The sequence below is a fragment of the Dromiciops gliroides genome, chromosome 4 (assembly GCF_019393635.1).
Source record: "Dromiciops gliroides isolate mDroGli1 chromosome 4, mDroGli1.pri, whole genome shotgun sequence".
NCBI classification, from domain to species: domain Eukaryota; kingdom Metazoa; phylum Chordata; class Mammalia; order Microbiotheria; family Microbiotheriidae; genus Dromiciops; species Dromiciops gliroides.
In genome coordinates, this window is record NC_057864.1 from 432,294,729 (window position 1) to 432,315,206 (window position 20,478).

The window sequence follows — 20,478 nt, forward strand, 5'->3', positions numbered from 1 at the left end:
TGCCCCACTTTAAGAAGGAGTTATAAGGGGGCAGCTAGGTGGTGCAGTGGATAGGGCACTGGCCCTGGAGTCAGGAGTACCTGAGTTCAAATCTGGCCTCAGACACTTAACACTTACTAGCTGTGTGACCTGGGCAAGTCACTTAACCCCAATTGCCTCACTAAAAAAAAAAAAAAAAAAGAAATAAAAGAAATAAATAAAAGGAGTTAAAAGTCAAGAAATAGGGGTGGCTAGGTGGTGCAGTGGATAAAGCACCAGCCCTGGATTCAGGAGGACCTGAGTTCAAATCTGGCCTCAGACACTTCACACTTACTAGCTGTGTGACCCTGGGCAAGTCACTTAACCCCCATTGCCCCGCAAAAAAATAAATAAAATAAAAGATGAGGACCATAGAAAATGTCTTTAATGACAAGGAAGATCGAGGTGCCCCCTCAGGAAAGGATAGCAATGTCAGGGTTCCTACATCCAAAGGTTCCAAGAAAAATGTGAATTAGTCTCAGGCCATAGACATGCTCAAAAAGACTTTGCAGAATAGTTGGATCACTTTACAACTCCACCAACAGCACATTAGAATCCCAACTTTTCCACATCTCCAAAATTTACCATTTTCCTTTTTTTTTTGTCATATTAGTCAATATGATAGGTATGATGTAGTACACCAGAGTTGTTTTAATTTGCATTTCTCTAATAAATAGTGATTGAGAACATTTTTTTCTTATGACTATAAGATAGCTTTAATTTCTTCATCTGAAAATTGCCTGTTGATATCCTTTGGTAATGACTCAATTGTAAAAATACTTGCATTCTTATAAATTAGATTATATATTCTTTATATATTTTTTGAAATGATGCCTTTATCAGAAAAACTGGCTGTGAAAATTATTTCCCAGCTTTCTGCTTTCTTTCTAATCTTGGTTGCATTGGTTTTGTTTGTCTAAAAACTTTTTAATTTAATGTAATCAAAATTAACCATTTTGTATTTCATAATGTTGTTTATCTCTTGTTTGGTCATAAATTCTTGTCCTCTTCATAGATATGAGTGGTAAACATTCTATACTCTCCTAATTTGCCTATGGTATCACCCTTTATGCCTAAATCATATACACATTTTGACCTTATTTTAGTATATGGTGTAAGATGCCTAGTTTCTGTCATACTATTTTTCAATTTTCCCAGCAGTTTTTGTTTTTGTTTTTGTTTTTGTTTTGTTTTGTTTTTTGTCAAACAATGAGTTTTTATCCCAGAGGTTGGAGTCTGGGTTTTTCAAACAGTAGATGACTATAGTCATTTATTACTGTGTCTTTCATACCTAACTTATTCCACTGATCTACTACTCTATTTCTTAGCCACTGCCAAATAATTTTGATGTTTGCCACTTTATAATAGAGTTTTAGAACTGGTATGGCTAGGCCACCTTCTTTTGGATTTTTTTCCATTAATTCCCTTGATATTTTTGACCTCTAGTTTTTCTATATGAATTTTGTGATTGTTTTATTTAGACCTATAAGACAATATTTTTGGTAATTTGATTGATATGGCCCTGAATAAACAAATTATTTTAGGAAGAATTGTTATTTTATTATATTAGAGCAGCCTACCCAATAAGCATTTTATATTTTTCAAGTTGTTTAGATTTGATTATATTAGTGTTTAAAGTGCTTTGTAATTGTTAGGCATTTGTTTCAGAAAGACAAATTTGACAGACGAGTGAATGGAGGATTGATTGGAATGGCAAGCAACCTGAGGCTGTGAGCACAACCAGCAGGCTACTGCAACATCCAGCTATGAAGTGATGAGGGCCTGATAATAATAGATTATCATCTGAACTACTTCTTAATGAAGGGGTAATTTCATTTGCTTCCCTCTACAAAAATCACTACCATGCAAACAATTGCAAATGTTGTACAAAATCATTTTATCACTTCAACTCTGAACAATGCAAAGTGCTTCTGTTACTATCTCATCCCTATAGATAGAACCTCCACTGGTGCAGATTATATCATGAACTATTGATGCTTGCTCTTGGACTGTGGTCCTTGGGGTCTATGCTTTTCCTTTTAATATTTAATGGAGAACAAAATTCGTTCTATGTGACTATTATCCTTTGCTTTTGTCATGTGACAATCTCTCTTTTCTTTTTCTACACTTGTCTTAATTTATACATTCATTCATTCCAAAAGCATATTTCCACACCCTCTATAAGGCCCTATGTTAAGTAAGGATGAAAAAAATGACAAAAAAAAAAATCCCTGCTCCCAATGACCTTACATTCTACTGGGCCAAAGAATCAAGTTCATGGGGCAGCTAGGTGGTGTAGTGGATAGAGCACTGGCCCTGGAGTCAGGAGGAAGGACCTGAGTTCAAATCCAGCCTCAGACACTTAACACTTACTAGCTGTGTGACTCTGTGTCATTTAACCCCAATTGCCTCACCAAAAAAAAAAATTTATCAAAGTCTGAATTTTATCATTTATGCAAAATTTAAGTCAAATATATTTTATAATTATTTTAATTTGTTACAATGAAAATTTAAAATGCAAAAAAAAATGTCTAAATGAATAGAATAATATTGAATGTTGTTTTCTAAAGGGTGAACAAATGTTTTTCCAGGCAGTTTTACTTACCTTCACCTGGATACTTTGCACTTCTCTTTTCTATGTTGGAAGTTAGGATTATAGTAATTAGAAATATATATTGGTCCATTGTGAATGGGGTGCAAGGCATTCCTGGGAAGGTATGATTTAGACCACATGACTTCTGAGATCCCTTTAAACTCTGAGATTCTCTGATTCTGCAGTATCTGAATGTTTTGTAGTTATCAGAGGTCTTTGAAAAATAGATTCAATCATTTGGCTACTACCTTTAAATGGGAATATAATCATAATCAAGCTAGCATCCATATGTCCCTCTCTCATAATGAAAAACAAAATGGGCCAAGGACTCTCTAATTCTCTCATAAAAATTAGAAAATGAAGTGAAATGTTTGTGTGTTTATACACACACAGACACATCCTTGTTGAACTGACCTTTTTATGCAAACATAAGAAACTTTTAAAGAATTATAGGATTTTTATTTTTCCTCCAATGATTTTCAAAATTTCAGACTCATGTATGGTGTCTCACCCTTCTCTTCAGTTTGATTGTTATTCAAGAAATGGTTCCTTTATCCAGAGGAGGAAGAAGGAACATGTATTTAGGGATGACTATAACTAGTAAATATCTGTGTGAACAGCTCCTAACTCCAAAAGAATTCTATTATCCCTTTTATTTAGCTTGATATGTCTCATGACTGCAATATTTAAAGGTAAATGATTGGACCACCCTTTGTCTCAGCATAAAACTCCATAATCCCCTAATATCTGCAGGTTATCTGGAAGCAATTGGCAGCCCAAGTTTAAGTGATAGCCTGAGATTAAGCAACATGTTAGTATCTTAACTTCCCTAGATCAGACCAAAGAAGTGACCTTGAGTAGCAATGAGACAGGGATATACATGTCTTCTTATTCTTCCTATGTTTTTAAATGGTTTGTATAAGAACAATATGATATGTAGTTATTTAGAGGTAGATCTGATTTTTCAATATTACTTGAAATCCCGAACCTAATATTCTGACTTGAAGTGGCAAAAAAAAAAAATAGCATTCAATCCTTAAAAGAAAAAAACAAAATTGGCTTTAATGTGTTTAGCTTGTGATTTGATCTAAAAACCTAATGAAATAAATATAACTTTGTTCAGTCCTATTTCAATGAATGCAAAATTTTGACTTTTTATATTAATATAAATATTATTTGAGAAACTTTTTTTCTATTTTTAAAAGAAATTCATTTGAAAGATCTAAAAATATTAAAATCTCTACAAAATATGCATTTAATTACTTGACTACAGCTAAACAGAAAGATAGAGAGCTCCAATTAAGCAATTCAACCAATATTTTACAGAAAAGATAAGTAATGCAATTCACACAGCAATAGAAGTGATTTACAGCCCTTTGGCATCCAAATATGATACAGAAGTAGATGCCTATCCGGGAGGTAGAATAATTCAGGGATGTCTTTTTGGCACATTTTAGGGCCATTATTTCTGATTTCTCCCCATTTGATTCCATTAGTAAAGTGAAATTCACTTTGTGTTAACACATTTAACAAGGCGGAAACCACTGAGGAGAGTGAGATGTAAATATAAGCCATCTGGGCACAGTGATATTTTCTAAATAATTTCCCCCATAGTTGTAGTCAGTGAGGGAAGGTAATTGCATGTATTGCTACGGCATCTTTGCAAACTCTTTTGAATTAGAACAATCAGAAGAGGGGGTCATCCGTTCAGCTCTTCTTTGTCTGAATAGAAAGGAACATAGATTTTAATGTATATTTTTCGCCAATATGAAAAAAAAAACCATGAAAATTCAGATGCCTGCCATTCTGGTCATATTTTTAGCCTGTGTTTGCTCCAAATCTGGTGAGGCACTTCGGTCCTGTGGTGTTTCAGGTTATCAAATTGCACTGACATGACATTTCAGCGATGCTTTCTGGAAGGAATAGCAGAAAGAAGGGAAAAATGCAGAATTGTGCGGGCTGAGAGAGAGGGAGAAAAAAGGAGTAAAAATTAAATAGACTGAATATAGAAGAATGACAGGAATATGAAATAATATGCTGGCGGCTAAACAGTGTGCTGGCAATTCCATCCCTAGCAGTGGGCTTTTAATTCCAACTCCCCTGAGGTAGTGAGTGACCAAGGGGCTGCTGCTTCAACATGGGTTATAAGGAAATGAAACATTACGATAACTTTCAGGGTAGTCATAGTGAAATTTTGTATGAATAAAATTATGTCCCTCCCTTTTGAGAAACTGATTTTTCTATATGAACTTTTGGCATATGAATATGCAGAGTAGAAAAATGAATGGACTAAAATGAATAGGGAGTCTCTAAAAATTGAAAGAATAAACAAATAACCCCCCCAAAATGAAAGTAAGCAATACATTTCCGTCCCCCTTCATTTTATTTCCTTTCTGTTTTGAGGCAAAGAGGAAATGATAGCTAAACTTAGTTGAGTTTATGCATGTAGTTGCAAGCCTTCAGTAGAGGACATTGTTAATATTTTGCCTGTCTCACTGGGGACTCGGTATATATGATTTTCTGATTGTATCCAATGTTTATTACAAAGCTCCATAAGGACAGTTAGAAACATGAAGGCTGAGAAGGAGGATATGTGTTATTTAGAAATGTGAAGAAAACAAAAACTAATATGAATGGAATTTTTCAGTATTTGCTGTTTTCTTTCATTTGAAGGGGAGTCAAATTTAAAAGTCACATTGCCAATGGAAGTAGCTTTCAAAGTAATAATTGTCTTTATCATCTACTATTATCCATTAATTGAGGCATTTCTTTAAAAAAAAGAAGTCCCATAGTTATTGGCTTAATATAGTGTTGTATTGTCATATTTATTCACCAATTTGATTTCTGGGTTTACATCTTGTGTTGTATAAAATCTAAATATGGATTCTAATCTGCCCCCACCAGTTTTGGGGGGGAAGCTGGCTAAAATCACTGATAAATTCAGCAAGAGTTTAGGCTTTTAAGGATTTATTAAAATATATCATGTCAGTGAAGAGAGAGATTGAGAACAGATTCCTTATAGGATGGAAATCCTAGCTTGGATCTATTCAGTATAACCAGAGAGAAAAAAACCTTTTCTTTCCTAGCAGCCCATGTGAAATCCCTCACCACGCCAAAAATCCTGGAAGACCAGGGGGGCCTTACTTTTTCTCCAGTTTGCTGCCATGCCGGTTCCTCAATGAAAAAGAGACAGAGGTAGCTCAATAACCTCTGCTTCCTAGTTCCTCTCTCCCTCCCTGAAAGGGGAGGTCCAAGCTGATTGGTTGAGAGTGGTCTCTTGCTGATGTCAGTAGTACACCACCTCTGAGAACAACATGTCACTGAGGGCCAGCCAGGTGTGGTCTCCATCCAATCACCCTTAAGTAGGTATTTAGTTTCTCAGCCTCACCTAATTTAAACAATCCTAAATCAATCCCCAGGTGGGGACCCCTGGGTGTCTGCCAAATCCCGTTATTTTATCACAACCTTGATTAGTTATAATTATTTAATATAGGTAGAATTGTTCAATGATGATTAAATGAGGTTATATAAAATGCTTTAGAAATGTTAGTTATGATGATGGTGATTATATGTATATGGCGTAGAAAGAATGGAATAGTCAATGACTGCTGGCCTAAAAGGCAAGAACGAAGTTTCAATCTTGACTCTGACATATTTTGACTGTGAGTCTTTATGCAAGCCTCTTATTCTTTCAGTGCCACCAAGAACTTTATAAGAAAATATGTTACAAACAGGAGGCAGTTCTGCAATGGTGAAACTAGTTTGCACAACAAAAATTCCTAGCATCAAAGAAACTAAGATCCAAACCCATAATCCTTCCCCTCAAAAAAGTGAATAAATTTACTTCAGACAGATCTAGGCTTCTTTAAATTGCAATCACTGAAATGAACAAACTACAATTTACATCAACTACAAAATATATGCTGGTGTACAGAATATAGTAAAATTGTTAAAAAAAAAAAAAAAGACTGGGGCAGCTAGGTGGCCCAGTGGATAAAGCACAGGCCCTGGATTCAGGAGGACTTGAGTTCAAATCCGGCCTCAGACACTTGACACTTACTAGCTGTGTGACTGTGGGCAAGTCCCTTAACCCTCATTGCCCCCCCCCAAAAAAAGACTTCAGAATTAGAAAACTCTTTTCTTTAGTACAGTTATCAAAGTTTCCTCTGTTCTATTTTCATCATTTTTTCTCTAATTCTATTTTTTCTGACTGGCTGTTAATTTTTTCTCTCCAGATTTTCATTATTAATGCATGTAGACTCTATTCCCACCAAAACTGATTAATTTCATTTAAGAAGAAGCATTCATAGGATTAAATAGGATCAAGAAGTGCCTTGTTCTTCATTCATTTCAATCTTACCTGACTCTTTATGACCCCATTTGGGGTTTTCTTAGCAAAGATACTGAAGAGTTTTGCCATATCCTTCTCTAGCTCAACTTACAGATGAGAAAACTGAGACATATAGGGTTAAATAACTTGCTCAGGGTCAAACAGCTAATAAATATCTGAGGCCAAATTTGAACTCAGGTCTTTATGACTGCAGACCCATCACTCTCTCCACTGCTCTATCTAGTTGCTCAAGAAGTACCTTACAGGATAAATAATTGAAGACCTTCAAGTTACAGAGGAGGAAACAGTTCCAGACAGTTAAATTTACTTGCATTAAACCATACAAGAAGCGAAAAGTAGAGTTGGGATTCAAACTCAGATTCTATGGCTTCCAATTCATCACACTTTCCAGAAGCACCCAAGTGAAAAGGTCATTACTATAGGGGAAGTAGTTTAATGCAAAAAATTTACTTGTAGCATTTTAAAATTAGTGAAACTGCCTTTGATGAAATGCAGTGTTGGGGCTATTAGATTTGGGTGGGGTGGAGATTAATTAACAGTGACTTCTTATATCAATATAAAAAGTGCTCCATTCTCCACTGAGGACATCCCAGGGTACAGGTCAATCAGAAACAGCTACTTTAGAAAATGAACTGGTATAAAAATCTCTTTTAGTTTAATATTTCTCAAGGGAACTGTATTTTTAATGACATTTCTATGCCAATTGAAATATTTGCCTTCAAGAACTGATTTCTCTTGAGGAAAGGAATACTTATTCTGTGATCAAATGAAGACATTCATGTGCCCTGTAAAGAGGTAGATGTTTGGGTTGGGGGGAAATAACCAAGAAGAAACTGGCAATGGGTTTTTAGTGTGGTATTTCCTTCTGAATAAACATTACTAGGGAAATACAGCTTCATGCATGCTGCTACTAAACTATCAAAATTCCTTTTTTGTCTCAAGGAATTTAGGGAGACAGATGACACAGGCTTCTGGGTCAAGGCCAAGTGAGACATTTTTTTAATTGGAGGAAGAGGAAGAGAAGCAGCAGTTATAGTAGTAGCAGTATTGCATTGTATTGTATTGTACTGTAGTCTGTCCTTCATTCTCAAAGAAGACCATGACATTAGGGTGATATTATGACTTGCAATGAATTGGATTTAAGTGAGGGATGGCTGTGCAAGGTCTCCAAAGTCACTTTCTTATCTAGAGATATCTGGGTCCAGTGGCAAGATATAAAGCAGGATGACTGGAGACCCCAGATGTTTAAGGAAATTGGGGTTAAGTGACTTGCCCAGGGTCACACAGCTAGAAAATATCTGAGCTAAGATTTGAACCCATGTCCTCCCAACTTCAGGGCCAGTTCTTTATCCACTGTGCCACCTAGCAGTAGCAGCAGTAGCAGAAATAGTAGTAACAGGTAGAAGTAGTAAGAGTAGTAAGAGGAACAGTAGCAGCAGCAAAAGTAGTAATAGAAGTCCCAGTTATAATAATAGTTGTAGCATTAACAGTTATCATAAAAATAGTAGTAGTAGTAGTAGTAGTAGTAGTAATAGCAGTAGTACTATTAATACTAGTAGTGGTAGCAGCAGCACTTGTAGTAGAAAGGCAGTAGTAGGAATAGTAGCAATATTAATAATCCTAATGTAATAGTAGCAGTATTACTAGTAGGAGTAGCAGTTGTAGTGACATCAGTAGTAGTTGGTGATGATGAGGCCTCATGTTTAATAAATCCCTCATGTGTGTCAAGGGCCATTCCCAACATGTGGCATGAGGGAGTTACTGCGAGCCTTAAAAGAGGCTGATTAGCTATCTCTAGCTTCTTCTTCACCCACATTTCACCAAAGGAAACTTTAATTTGCTTGAAGCCAGAAACCAAAATTGTTCTCACCCCAGGGAAAGAGGGTACCAAGCTAGAATTATATCTATTTGCTCCCTTAAATACTGTTAGTCTAGATGTGATTGGATAAGATTTAACTTTTGACTGTTGCTTCATTGTCAAGAGGGAAGCAGGACATCAATTTTATATCCAAGGCTTAAGCCCTTCTTCATCAAATACCAGTTCCACAATGAACACCCATATAGCAATTATCAAAGAAATCTAATTAATACAAATCAGTAGCAAAACTGAAATAAGATAAATTATAGGAGAAAATAAACCAATCAATACAGAGTGAAGAATTTCTCCCATGGGAGAGAGATAATTCAGCTCAAACAAAGAGCAAGAGTCCAAGATATCACCAATGGGGGTGTTCCCTCAAGTCTACTATATAAAGATGGGGATAGGGACAAGAAGGAGACTGTCATTTCCTCTCATGTCTTCCCTGAATCTTTTTCTGCGGCACCCTGAAGTAGGATTGTTCATCTCTCCTCTGGAAGCTGGAAGAAGACTGAAAAGAATGAAGTTCTCACTCTTGCCAAATCTTCCTCTAACCCTCACACAGAGCAGGACATTCATCTCCACAAATGAGGAGAGAGGACCTTACCAATGGGCCTTGGACTAGGGTTAGTAATAGTAAAATATAATGATAAAAGTCACTGTAATAACTTGTTCTTTAAGGATTTCAAAAAAACCCTGCATTATATATATGTGTGTGTGTGTGTGTGTGTGTGTGCGTGTGCATGTGCATGTGCATGTGTATATATAATTATACACACATATATAGTCTCTATTTCTCTGTCTCTGATTCTTTTTCTCTGTTTCATTCTCATTCTGTCTGTCTGCCTCAGAGAGAAAGAGAAAAGGGAGAGAGGGAGAGGAAGAGTGAGAAAGAGAGGGAGAGGGAGAGAATTCATTCCTCTCAGCAATCAGAAGTTTTTCATGGAATATATGTTTATTCATCACCCAGCACTTTTCCTCTTCTTTCATGCTGAGCTCTTTTAGCTACAGTTAGTCTTCCATTAGTGTCTTGTCATTCTCCACTACCAGCCACTCTCAGTTCCTTTCTAGATCCTGAAAGTTGAGTCAAACACTCACTCAACGTCATACTTGAGCAAGCAAGCAATTAGATTAGATAGAATGGTAAAAATTGAAATATTTACCTCTTTTATCATAACAAATGATACTTCATTCAATTCAAAGTCTATACAAACAAAAAACCCTCTCAGGAACTAACTAAATTCTCCTCTCTTTCGTCTTCCAACTGAAACATGAGAGTAATAGATCCTCAATTCAAGAGCTCAGCATATTTCATTCTTTGCCCTCTAAGAATTCTGAGCAAAGTTTTAAAATAAATTTTATGTATGGTTAACTTCTAGGTCTCCATAAGCATGGATAAGGAGTTTCCATCATCAAAAGTGCCCAATACACCAATTGAGTCTGGGATTTTATTTTGATTGCAGAAAATGCATGACTCAAAAGATTCATAGGAAACATTTTTTTCTAAAAAATAAGACATTCTTATAAATGATAATATCCATTAGACTTACTCTGAACATTTAACATACTTTATGTGACTACTGAAAAAAATGCTTCCCTTTTACCTTGGAGTTGAATCATCTGAGCATCTCACAGAAATGCTTTGAGGGGTTGGCAAGAGCAAAATCTAAATAGCCAATAGTCAATAAACATTGATTAAGTTACTACTCTGTGTCACACTATGTGAGAAGAAAAACAGTCCTAACCTCAAGGATCTCATTAGGGAAGACAGTATCTGCACAACAGGAAGCTGAAAGAGGAGAGCACCAGAGGGTGACTGGTGTGGGGACAATAGTCTACAACAAGAAAGTTTCCTTAACCGAGTGTTTTTCTGGGCTAAAGAGAACCATCAAGATAATCCCTTTTCAACTGGAGGGCCCTCTAGAAAGAGAATGTTTTGGAATTTATTTCTGCTCTGCCCTCTGGCTTTCCAATCAGAAGAGGGAAGAAACTGGGGAGAGTAAGGAAGTGATGATGAGATTTCTGGTGAAAGGCTTATCCTGAGGGAAGTTCATGGAGTCAAAACCAAGTCAAGAAGCAGGGGGAAATGAATCTCTCAGCCTTTCATGATGAGCTTTTGCCTAGTTCCTCTTTGGGAAACTCTCATTCAGATAACAAGACCCATACCTTGTAATCTCATAAGATTTACTGGAAGGGACTCAGAAAATATATCATCAATATCCTTGGCCTAGGTTTATTACAAGGAAATTAACCAGCGACAGAGAAACCAGAATAAACGTGTAGTAGAGTCCATCCTTCACTCACCTAAAAAAGCGTTCTTCCTAAAATTCAGGTCTGACCACATCACTTCCATATTCATCGACCTTTATTGGCTCCCTATTACCTCCAAAAATAAATATAAAATCCTCTGTTTGGCTTTTAAAATCCTTCATAATCTAAACTACTTTTTCAGTCTCCTTATACCTTAATCCCCTTCATTTACTTTATAATCCAGTAATAAATATCTCCCTGCTAGAAACTCCATAACCATATTTTCAGACTGCTCCCAAAACTTGCAATTATCTCCCTTCTCACCTCAGCTTATTGGCATCACTGGCTGCCTTCAAGGGTTAGATAAACTCGTCCTCTCTCAAATAATTCTTTCCTGATCATCCTTAATATTAGTGACTTTCTTCTGAGATTTTCTCCAATTTATCTAGTCTAAATCTTGTTTTTACATTTTATTTGTATGTATTGCTTGCATTATATTGCTATCTCCCCCATTAGACTGTAAGTTCCTTCAGGGTAGGGACTGTTTTGGTTTCTTTATATCCCTAGCACTTAGTATGGTGCCTGAAAAATAGAGACTTTAATAAATGTTTATTTACTTGATTTGTCTTGACCCATTTCCCTCACTACAGTTTGTAAATTGTGAATATTCAATAGGTAAGGAATCAGACACTCAACTAGAGGTTAAAATTCATAGGACTAGTAATTGTTGGAAGTGGGATTCAAGTCCAGGCTTCCAATGTTCCCATCTACTTCAATCTGTACTAGACTAAGCAGAAAATATGCTCTTGGTTGATAATCAAAGTAATGATCATTTCCCTTCATTTTAAAACTGTGTCTTGGGGAATATCTACAGGGAAGAGCAATTTTCCAGATAAAACATGTTTCTGCAAAAAAGCGTTTTATTTGGCAGCATCCTAACGACCCAAATACAGATTTCAAAGACAAGTGCTTATTTCACTGGTAAAGGTTTTCAAATGCCAGTATGTGTTTCCATCTTCAAAGCAAAGTAAACATTTGTTGTTAATGGATATTGCTAACACTTTCATAACTGTTTTCAAAGACTAGTATCCATCTACTATTTCCTTGAGTACTTTCTCCATATGCATACACACACATAGAAATAGGGAACACAATCTGAGCATATATACATGTATACATGCATGCATATGTATATATGTGTGTATGTATGTATGTATATATATATGTGTGTATGTGGAGCACCATCAGGGCATTGTGTGTATGGAACATATTGTTGTTGTTTGTCTTTCATTTTTGAAGAGGACCAATAACAAAACAGGATGAAATCGTGACATATATGTGAATTGAATCTTCTGTAGTCATCAGGGTCCAATGGGAAGACAAAAGTCAAGATGACTGGTGATGGCCCAGGATTCAGTGGATGATCTTTGATTCCTGACCAAGCTTTAAGTTCTCCACAGTGCCTGCTTCAGCCCCCTTCATGGCCATTGGAACAAAATTTTCTCATCTCCCAATTCCACTGGGAGGGAAGTTTTCACATATTTTGGGTTGACATCCACCTCATTCCCCAGTGGGTCTGAGGCCCATCAGTTACTGTCAACGTAGTTTAGCCCTACTGCTGAGATGACTTTAATATGTTATGGCTACTTCTCATGATACAGCTTCTTGGATCCACAGGTGAGATTATACACATACACACATACATACATGCATATATAAACATACATATATTATACATAATTTCATATGGATCCTCTCATATTGAGAGGCAATATGGCATAATAAATAAAAATCTGGCCACATTACTAGGATGACCTAGATCTTATCATTGACCCATACTGGTTGTGTGAATCAGAACCAGTCTCTTAAATTAGTAGTGCTCTTAACAATTCTTTAAGACTGTAAGTTGCAGAAAAAGTTCCTCATTGGGGATTCACTGCACCAAACAATTCACAAATCACTCCCTATTTTTATATCACTAGCATTTCTCTCTCTCTCTAACACACACACACACACATACACACACACACACACACAGAAATACATACATATATGCAGCAAATGAATATATTTTAAATAGTCAAATATTGAAATGCATGTGGTCTTATCAATATGGTTGTCCCTTCCAACTATACAGATTGTCTCCATGAGTGTTCGTTCCCTGAGACTCATCCATGTTCTTCTAAAGATTACTACAGAGAGTCTACCCCCAATACTATAGACTTCTCTTGCTTTTTCTTGACATACTGAGGATAGCAATGAAAATATGGGTTTTCAATCTGTTATCCATCATTCTCTTCATGTGACCATTTCCTTTTTAAATTATTCATTTTTTATGGTCTCCTTCATTCTTGTTCTTCATTCATTAAGTAATAAGTCCCTACTGTGTGCCAATCACTGCCCAAGGTACTAAATACACAAATACCAACAATGAAACCATCTCTACTCACAAGGAGCTTACATTTTATATAGATAAAGATTAGACATACACACATACATATGCATATACATATACATATGTATATTATATATATATACAACACCAACTATACACATGTGTATATACATATATGTATATATCCATACATATCCACACATACATATGTATATATGTATATATAGATATAGATATATTCCCTTGTTATGTGCTTACACACTCCATTGACCTCTAAGGAACAATCATTTCAGAGAATATAGAATCACTCATACCTATAAAACTTAATAAAAATCTTGCTATTAAAATGAATAATATTTTGAATAATATTTGATTTGTCATATTTGAAGATTTCACCAAAGATTCAGAGACTTTCTTTTAAAACTATTTCCATGATTTAATTAATTTAATTAAAAAATTTATGAGATTTTTATTAAGTAAAAGGCACTGTGTTATGAACTCGGGATACAAAGACATAAATGAAAAACAATTCCTTTCACCACTGAGAGAGAGAGAGAGAGTGCTAATATTCTATTGCTTGTGCAAATTAATAATCTTGAGAAAGAACATTAAACCAAGGGAACACAAGGACCACTTCACAGAGAAGATGACACATGAAGTGATCACTGAAGGAAATTCAGGATTCTCAGAGGTGAGGAGGGAAAATCTTTCAGGGAGAGTAAATAGCCAAGTTAAGACTCATAGGCCACTTTGCCTAGAAAGTAGAGTACATACATAATATGAAATGTTTTCAAAGTTAAGTTAGAGCCAGATTGTGGGAGCTCTAAGTAGTTTGTTGAGAAGTTTGTATTTTTAACCTGTCGGTGATAGGAGTGTAACGATTGGAATAACGCCACCTGCTGGATACTTACTGTAGAGGAGTTCTGCCCATGAAGGGAAGGTCTTTGAGGGCAAGACCAGGAGTCAGGAAGTGACGCGGGCTAGTGGGAGGAGGAAGGAAGAGACTGGCGCTCAGTCTCTCTTTTCCTCTGGACTCTGGTGGAGAAGGGAGCTAGAAATGTGCTCTCCCTTTAATAGATAGAAATCTAGGCCTTTTTCTCTCTCTTTACCAAATTCTTATTCTCCTTAATAAATGCTTAAAAGTCTAACTCTTGCTAAAGCTTATAATTTATTGGCGACCACTCATTAGATATTTTAGACAGTTTAGCTAGAATTTTAGCCCTTAACAGATGGCTGACCACGAAGAGGAAAGCTAACCCTCAGTCTTCTGATCTTCTGGTTGGGTAAGAAATTTCCCCTACCCTTTAAATTGCTAAGTACTGGCGCACTGGCTGTGTTTTCCTTTAAATTTTTTCAAATGGACCTTTTAAACTCCCTAATTACCCCATTTTTTATTTTAGTCTGTTTAACCAGACAAATGGGAGATAAGATCATGTTAATGCTTTGTTTTTGTGGATTTTCTATTTTTCTTTTTATTTTTGTTAAAAGAGCCAGTAACTTACTCACAGGAGGAAATATCTCTCCCTCTCCCAACCATGCTTTTTCAGAGAAACCTGAAGAGATTCCTGCTGCTTTTCCCAGTTCCAACACTAATTGTTGCTCTAATTTTGCATGCCTGGAGGCAATGACCCACCCTCTAGAAGCTTTTAATCCCCTAGCACCTGGAGGCAAAGTGGGGGAAGAGGAATCCAGGCCTGAGTTCAAAATCAAGTCTGATTCAAATTGCTCTGGTCCCTCCCCTCCTCTCCAGACCCCACCCTCTACTCCTCCTATGGCCAAGCCCACAGCTTCCCCTGCCTGGGAAGTCCAGAGATCTGATGCGCATGCTCAACTTTTTCTACCTGCATTTGCAGCTTCAGGCTCAGCCCTTCCCCGGCCTGGCTGTGCTTTTGAGACAATCTTAGAAAACTCTTTAAATTCCAGATATGCTTGTTTTGTTCATAATTTTGCTAAGCTGCTTTTGTCTTTAATTAGTAATCTTATAAAGCATTTGTATGGTGAAAAGACTGACAGACAATATAAAGGGGTTAAAGAAGAAAAACTTAAGCTGAATAAGAATGACAACCATCAACATAGTTCAAGACTCTGCTTCTTTTGCCATGGAAGGGTATATATTTTAGAGAAATGTAGAAGTAAGCAGCAAGGTATTGATATGAGTGTTGGGGATTTTAGATATCAGAATCAAAAGTGTTCTGAATTCACTCAGAGTATTAATGTCAGTTCAGAGGTTACATAGGATTTCTATGCTATTATATATACATTTTGAAATTAATGGTATGGGTTTATTTTCATAGAGATTTTCATGCTTTTGAGATTGTGTCTTATACTTAGTTTTTAAAACAAGGAGAATATTTGTAAAAGCTTTTTATAGTCATGTGATCAAGTTTATATTAATATTAAATTCATATTCATTTAGATTTCCCTAGTTTGAATTTCATTGTCTTTTATTATTCCACGTGTATTTTCTTCTATTCATTCATCTATCTAATTTTGAAACATGGTTTTGATTTCATAATACAATGTTAATTCTAGGAGTATTGTGCTCCCATATTCTGAGTTGTTTGTTTTTGTTATTTTTTTTTCCTCAACTGATTATTTGATCAAACTCTTTAAAGCATTTCCCTGGCAAATTGGTTGCCATGGCAAGTGTAAATTGATTCTAGAAGTATTATTTTTGATAAGCATATTCCCAAAAAAAAAAAAAAAGAGGGGAACATTTGTAAAAGTTTTCTTTTTTCAAAAAAAAAAAAGTTCTTTGAGATTCTGTTGTGCTTTAACTTGTATTTAAGTATGTTCTGATTTTTCACAAAAGTAATTGTATACTAAGTAAAAAAAGGGTATTATTTGAAATTGTTGCATAATTATATATTATATTTTGAGTCAAGATGTATTCACATTTTTTGCAATCATTTATTATCCTCAATTTTAAATCCATATGAGACTTGGATTATGGGAACTTATCATTTAAGACATTAATTGCCTTTATTCTGAGTTATCAGATGCCAGTTGGCCAAGATGCCATCCAATCACAAGAGGAATACATGCAAGAGCAGACACTGAACTGTCACATGAGGGGAGACATGCATGAAGTCAAGGTATGGCCGAGGGAACGGCTTTTGACAAATGTTGAGGTTGGATTCTCTTGGTTTAATATTTTATTCTCTTTTTCCCCACAATATTGTACAGATGGCTGGAAGTATTCATCCCACCCATCTCACTTCTACACCTGGCTTCTATGCTCCCTCCTATATGCCTGATGCCATGGACATCTCAATCCCATGCATCTGATTAAGTCTGACTCAGTTTCTTCCAATATGTTCGGTGGCATGGACATATATTCCATCCACCTATTTTAAGCCTGGCATACTGTATGGGCAGTACATATTGCTCAAGTGTGGGAATGCTCATATCCCATCATTTCTCTGTTCTTTTATGGTAACCCCCATAATTATCTCAGGTGTCATGATAAATACAGTGTTGAATTTGGCCTTGACACCTGTTACCAATTATATTAGATTTTTTAATTTCTCATAATGGCATGAGGATAATTAGGCAGATGATGCAAAAAGTGATGAAACAAAGATAAAAAATTATTTTTAATAATTAATATCGCAGCAATTGTCTTCTCAATTACCCTCCATAAGGGGGGGACTATAGTAATATTATAATTTTAAAGAATGGTTCAATTTTTGTTTTATTATATGTTTCATGTGTAACAACTAAGATTCTGAATTCCCTTAGACATGTTTTTGAAAAGACTTCCATTCCACGACTACACCTAGAGGACATCTGAGAAAAGACTTTCAGAGACTTTAAATGAACAGTTTTGATTTGTTCTTTTTGTTGGTTTTTTTCTCTTTCTGTTATAATATACACCATCTGTAACATGTATTCTCTGCAGAGGCCCTCCCTTTGCAAGACTAATGTCAAAGCGTCGGTTCATGAGGACAAAAAAAATCGCCCCTCTGGACAAAACTTTCCTCTCTTCCTTTTCTATATTGTTGTTCACATATTATTAGTTAGCAATAGTTATCATATTGTTTTTACTGTTCCGTCAAGGAAACATTTTGTTTCTTGAGGAACAACAGGGGGGACTGTAACGATTGGAATAACGCCACCTGCTGGATACTTACTGTAGAGGAGTTCTGCCCATGAAGGGAAGGTCTTTGAGGGCAAGACCAGGAGTCAGGAAGTGACGCGGGCTAGTGGGAGGAGGAAGGAAGAGACTGGCGCTCAGTCTCTCTTTTCCTCTGGACTCTGGTGGAGAAGGGAGCTAGAAATGTGCTCTCCCTTTAATAGATAGAAATCTAGGCCTTTTTCTCTCTCTTTACCAAATTCTTATTCTCCTTAATAAATGCTTAAAAGTCTAACTCTTGCTAAAGCTTATAATTTATTGGCGACCACTCATTAGATATTTTAGACAGTTTAGCTAGAATTTTAGCCCTTAACAGGAGGTTATCATCACCAGGTGATAATGAATAGTTTTTGTCAAAGGAATGGCATAATCCAGATAAAAGATGATGAGGACATGAAAGCACTTGGATGTTCAGATCTTCCTAATTGGTCTCCTTTAATCTAATCTCTACTCTTTCTAACCCACCCTCCATTCATCTGCAAAATTGATATTTATTTTAAAAAAACATATGACATGCAGCCTATATTTTTTTGCTTATACAAGTTGTTTCTGATTCAAAAGTTACACTGAATCCTTATCTCTAAGATAGAATGAAAACTCCTCCATTTAGGATTTAATTTTTCCATGATCTAACACCAGCCTACCTTCCTAGAATTTTTGCATCTTATTCTCCTTTGCATGATTTATATTCTAGTCAAATTAGCCTAACTGCTGTTTCCCACATTTAACATTCTATCTCTCATGTCTAGGCCTGTGAAGAGGCTGAGTCTCATATCTAGAATCCACTTCCTCCCCACCTCCATCATTTAGAATCATTTATTTTAAAAAGCTCAGCCAAAATTCCACCTCCTACACAATACCTATCTTGATTACCACCAGCTATCATGACCTATTCCCAAAATGGAGGCCCCAGATGGGACTCACTTGTAAGAAAATGAGATAGCATGGCAATTCTGTATTCCAAAATAAGAAGGTCACAGGCACTGAGGAAAATTCTAGAATGAGAACTCAGCTGAGTCATGGCAGTAAAGTCAATCAAGTCAAAAGATCAGCTATAAGGGAAATGAAGGATAACTAGTATGGACTGCTTCCCAAAGTGAGGGCCCCAGGAGAGCCAACCAATGGAAGAATGGAGCCAGTTTAATAAAGGAATGGTCCAAGCTAAGATAGCCCCAACTGCTGAGGCAATTTCTAGGATAAGATGTTCACTGAATCAGGGTGGTGGTCAGGGGAGTCCAAAACAGACTGGAAGAGGACTAAAGGAGAACTAGCCTCTGCCTTTACCCCAAGTAGAATGTTAAGTCACAATGGGGAACTCAAAACAGACTCATTGACAAACCATTAGGGATATTTTAAAAGTTACTGTGAATTGCTTATTATTTTGAACTAAGTAATTTTGTCACCTTATTTATTTTCCTCATCTCACCTTACCCCTTAAATTCACTATCATCTGCAAGAAGGGATTTTAAAAGATCCCCCAGGTTCATTAATCCTCACATGGGCCACCAATCTGTAAGGGCCAAATTTAATATGGGAAGAGTTAATTGGGAGGCTAGCTGCAATATTGGGACTCAGAAAACAACGGGGGACCTCTAGGTCCTGAGCCTCCTCTCTTCCACACTGCCCCTCCAATTGTTTCTCCCAGACTGATAAGAAACGAGATTAAAAAGCCTCTTTTCAAACAAAACAAAACAAAACAAAAAAAAATAAACAGGGTTTATTGATGAGAAAAAATTTAGGAATAAGGACAAAGACAAGAAGGAAATATGACCTGTAAACTTGTCCACCTGACTCAGCTGCTTCACGTTTAACTCTCTCTATCCCCCTGCTGCGGTTAACTTTCTCACCTGCTGCTGTGAACTAACTCACTCTCTCACTCTCTCTCACTCTCTCTCTCACTCTCTCTCACTCTCTCTCTCACTCTCTCTCTCTCTCTCTCTCTCTCTCTCTCTCTCTCTCTCTCTCTCTCTTTCTCTCTCTCTCTCTTTCTCTCCCTCCCTCCCTCTCCCTCTCCCTCCTCCTCCTCCTCCTCCTCCTTGTCTCCTCCTCCCTCTTCTCTACCCCCCAGAATAAAAAAAACCCTTCTCTCACAGGAAACCCGGGCCGACCACCCACACACCCCAAGCTAATTCACTGGCATCCCTAGGGGAGGTGCCCAAGGCCGGCTGGGGGATAGGGTTCCCTTGTGTACCCCTGCTGGGTGGAAGGAGCCAGAGCGTGCCCGAGGCTTTCCAATTTTAGCCAAAGATGGGGTCCCCCAAATCACAATCAATTCTTACACATTATATGCTATTTATAATATGAAGCTTCAATAATCTATAACTTCACTTCTCTGGATACTCCCTCCACTGAAAGACATTACTTCCTTAGTAGATGGTTATATAAGTTGTTTTCCTCATACCCCAAAGCACAAGCAATTTATGGATTTTTATTAGTATATCTGTGCTGGTCTATGTACAGTGATAAACATCATCCATTGCTAGACTGGTATTCAAAGTGTTCTTTTCTTGGTAAAACATAACAGAAACTTTATCTTGTTGACAATAACTTTAACAACCTCAAATTGCCTATATCCTTTAGTGAGACAGAGACTGAAGGCAACAATCATGTTGGTATGTAAGCATACTTAGAGTTAAGGAGACCTGAGTTGAATTCTGTAGTAGTAGTAGTGGTGGTGGTGATGGTGGTGGTGGTAGTGATGGTAGTAGTAGTAGTAATAGTAGTAGTAGTATTAGTATTTCATTATAAACATTTATATTTAGCTATTACTTATCGTATTTGAGCCTTACAAAAACCTTATGGTATTTGTAATATAGCTATTGTTATGCCCATTTTATAAGTGAAGAAGCTGAAGGCTAGAAACTTAAATAACTTGCTC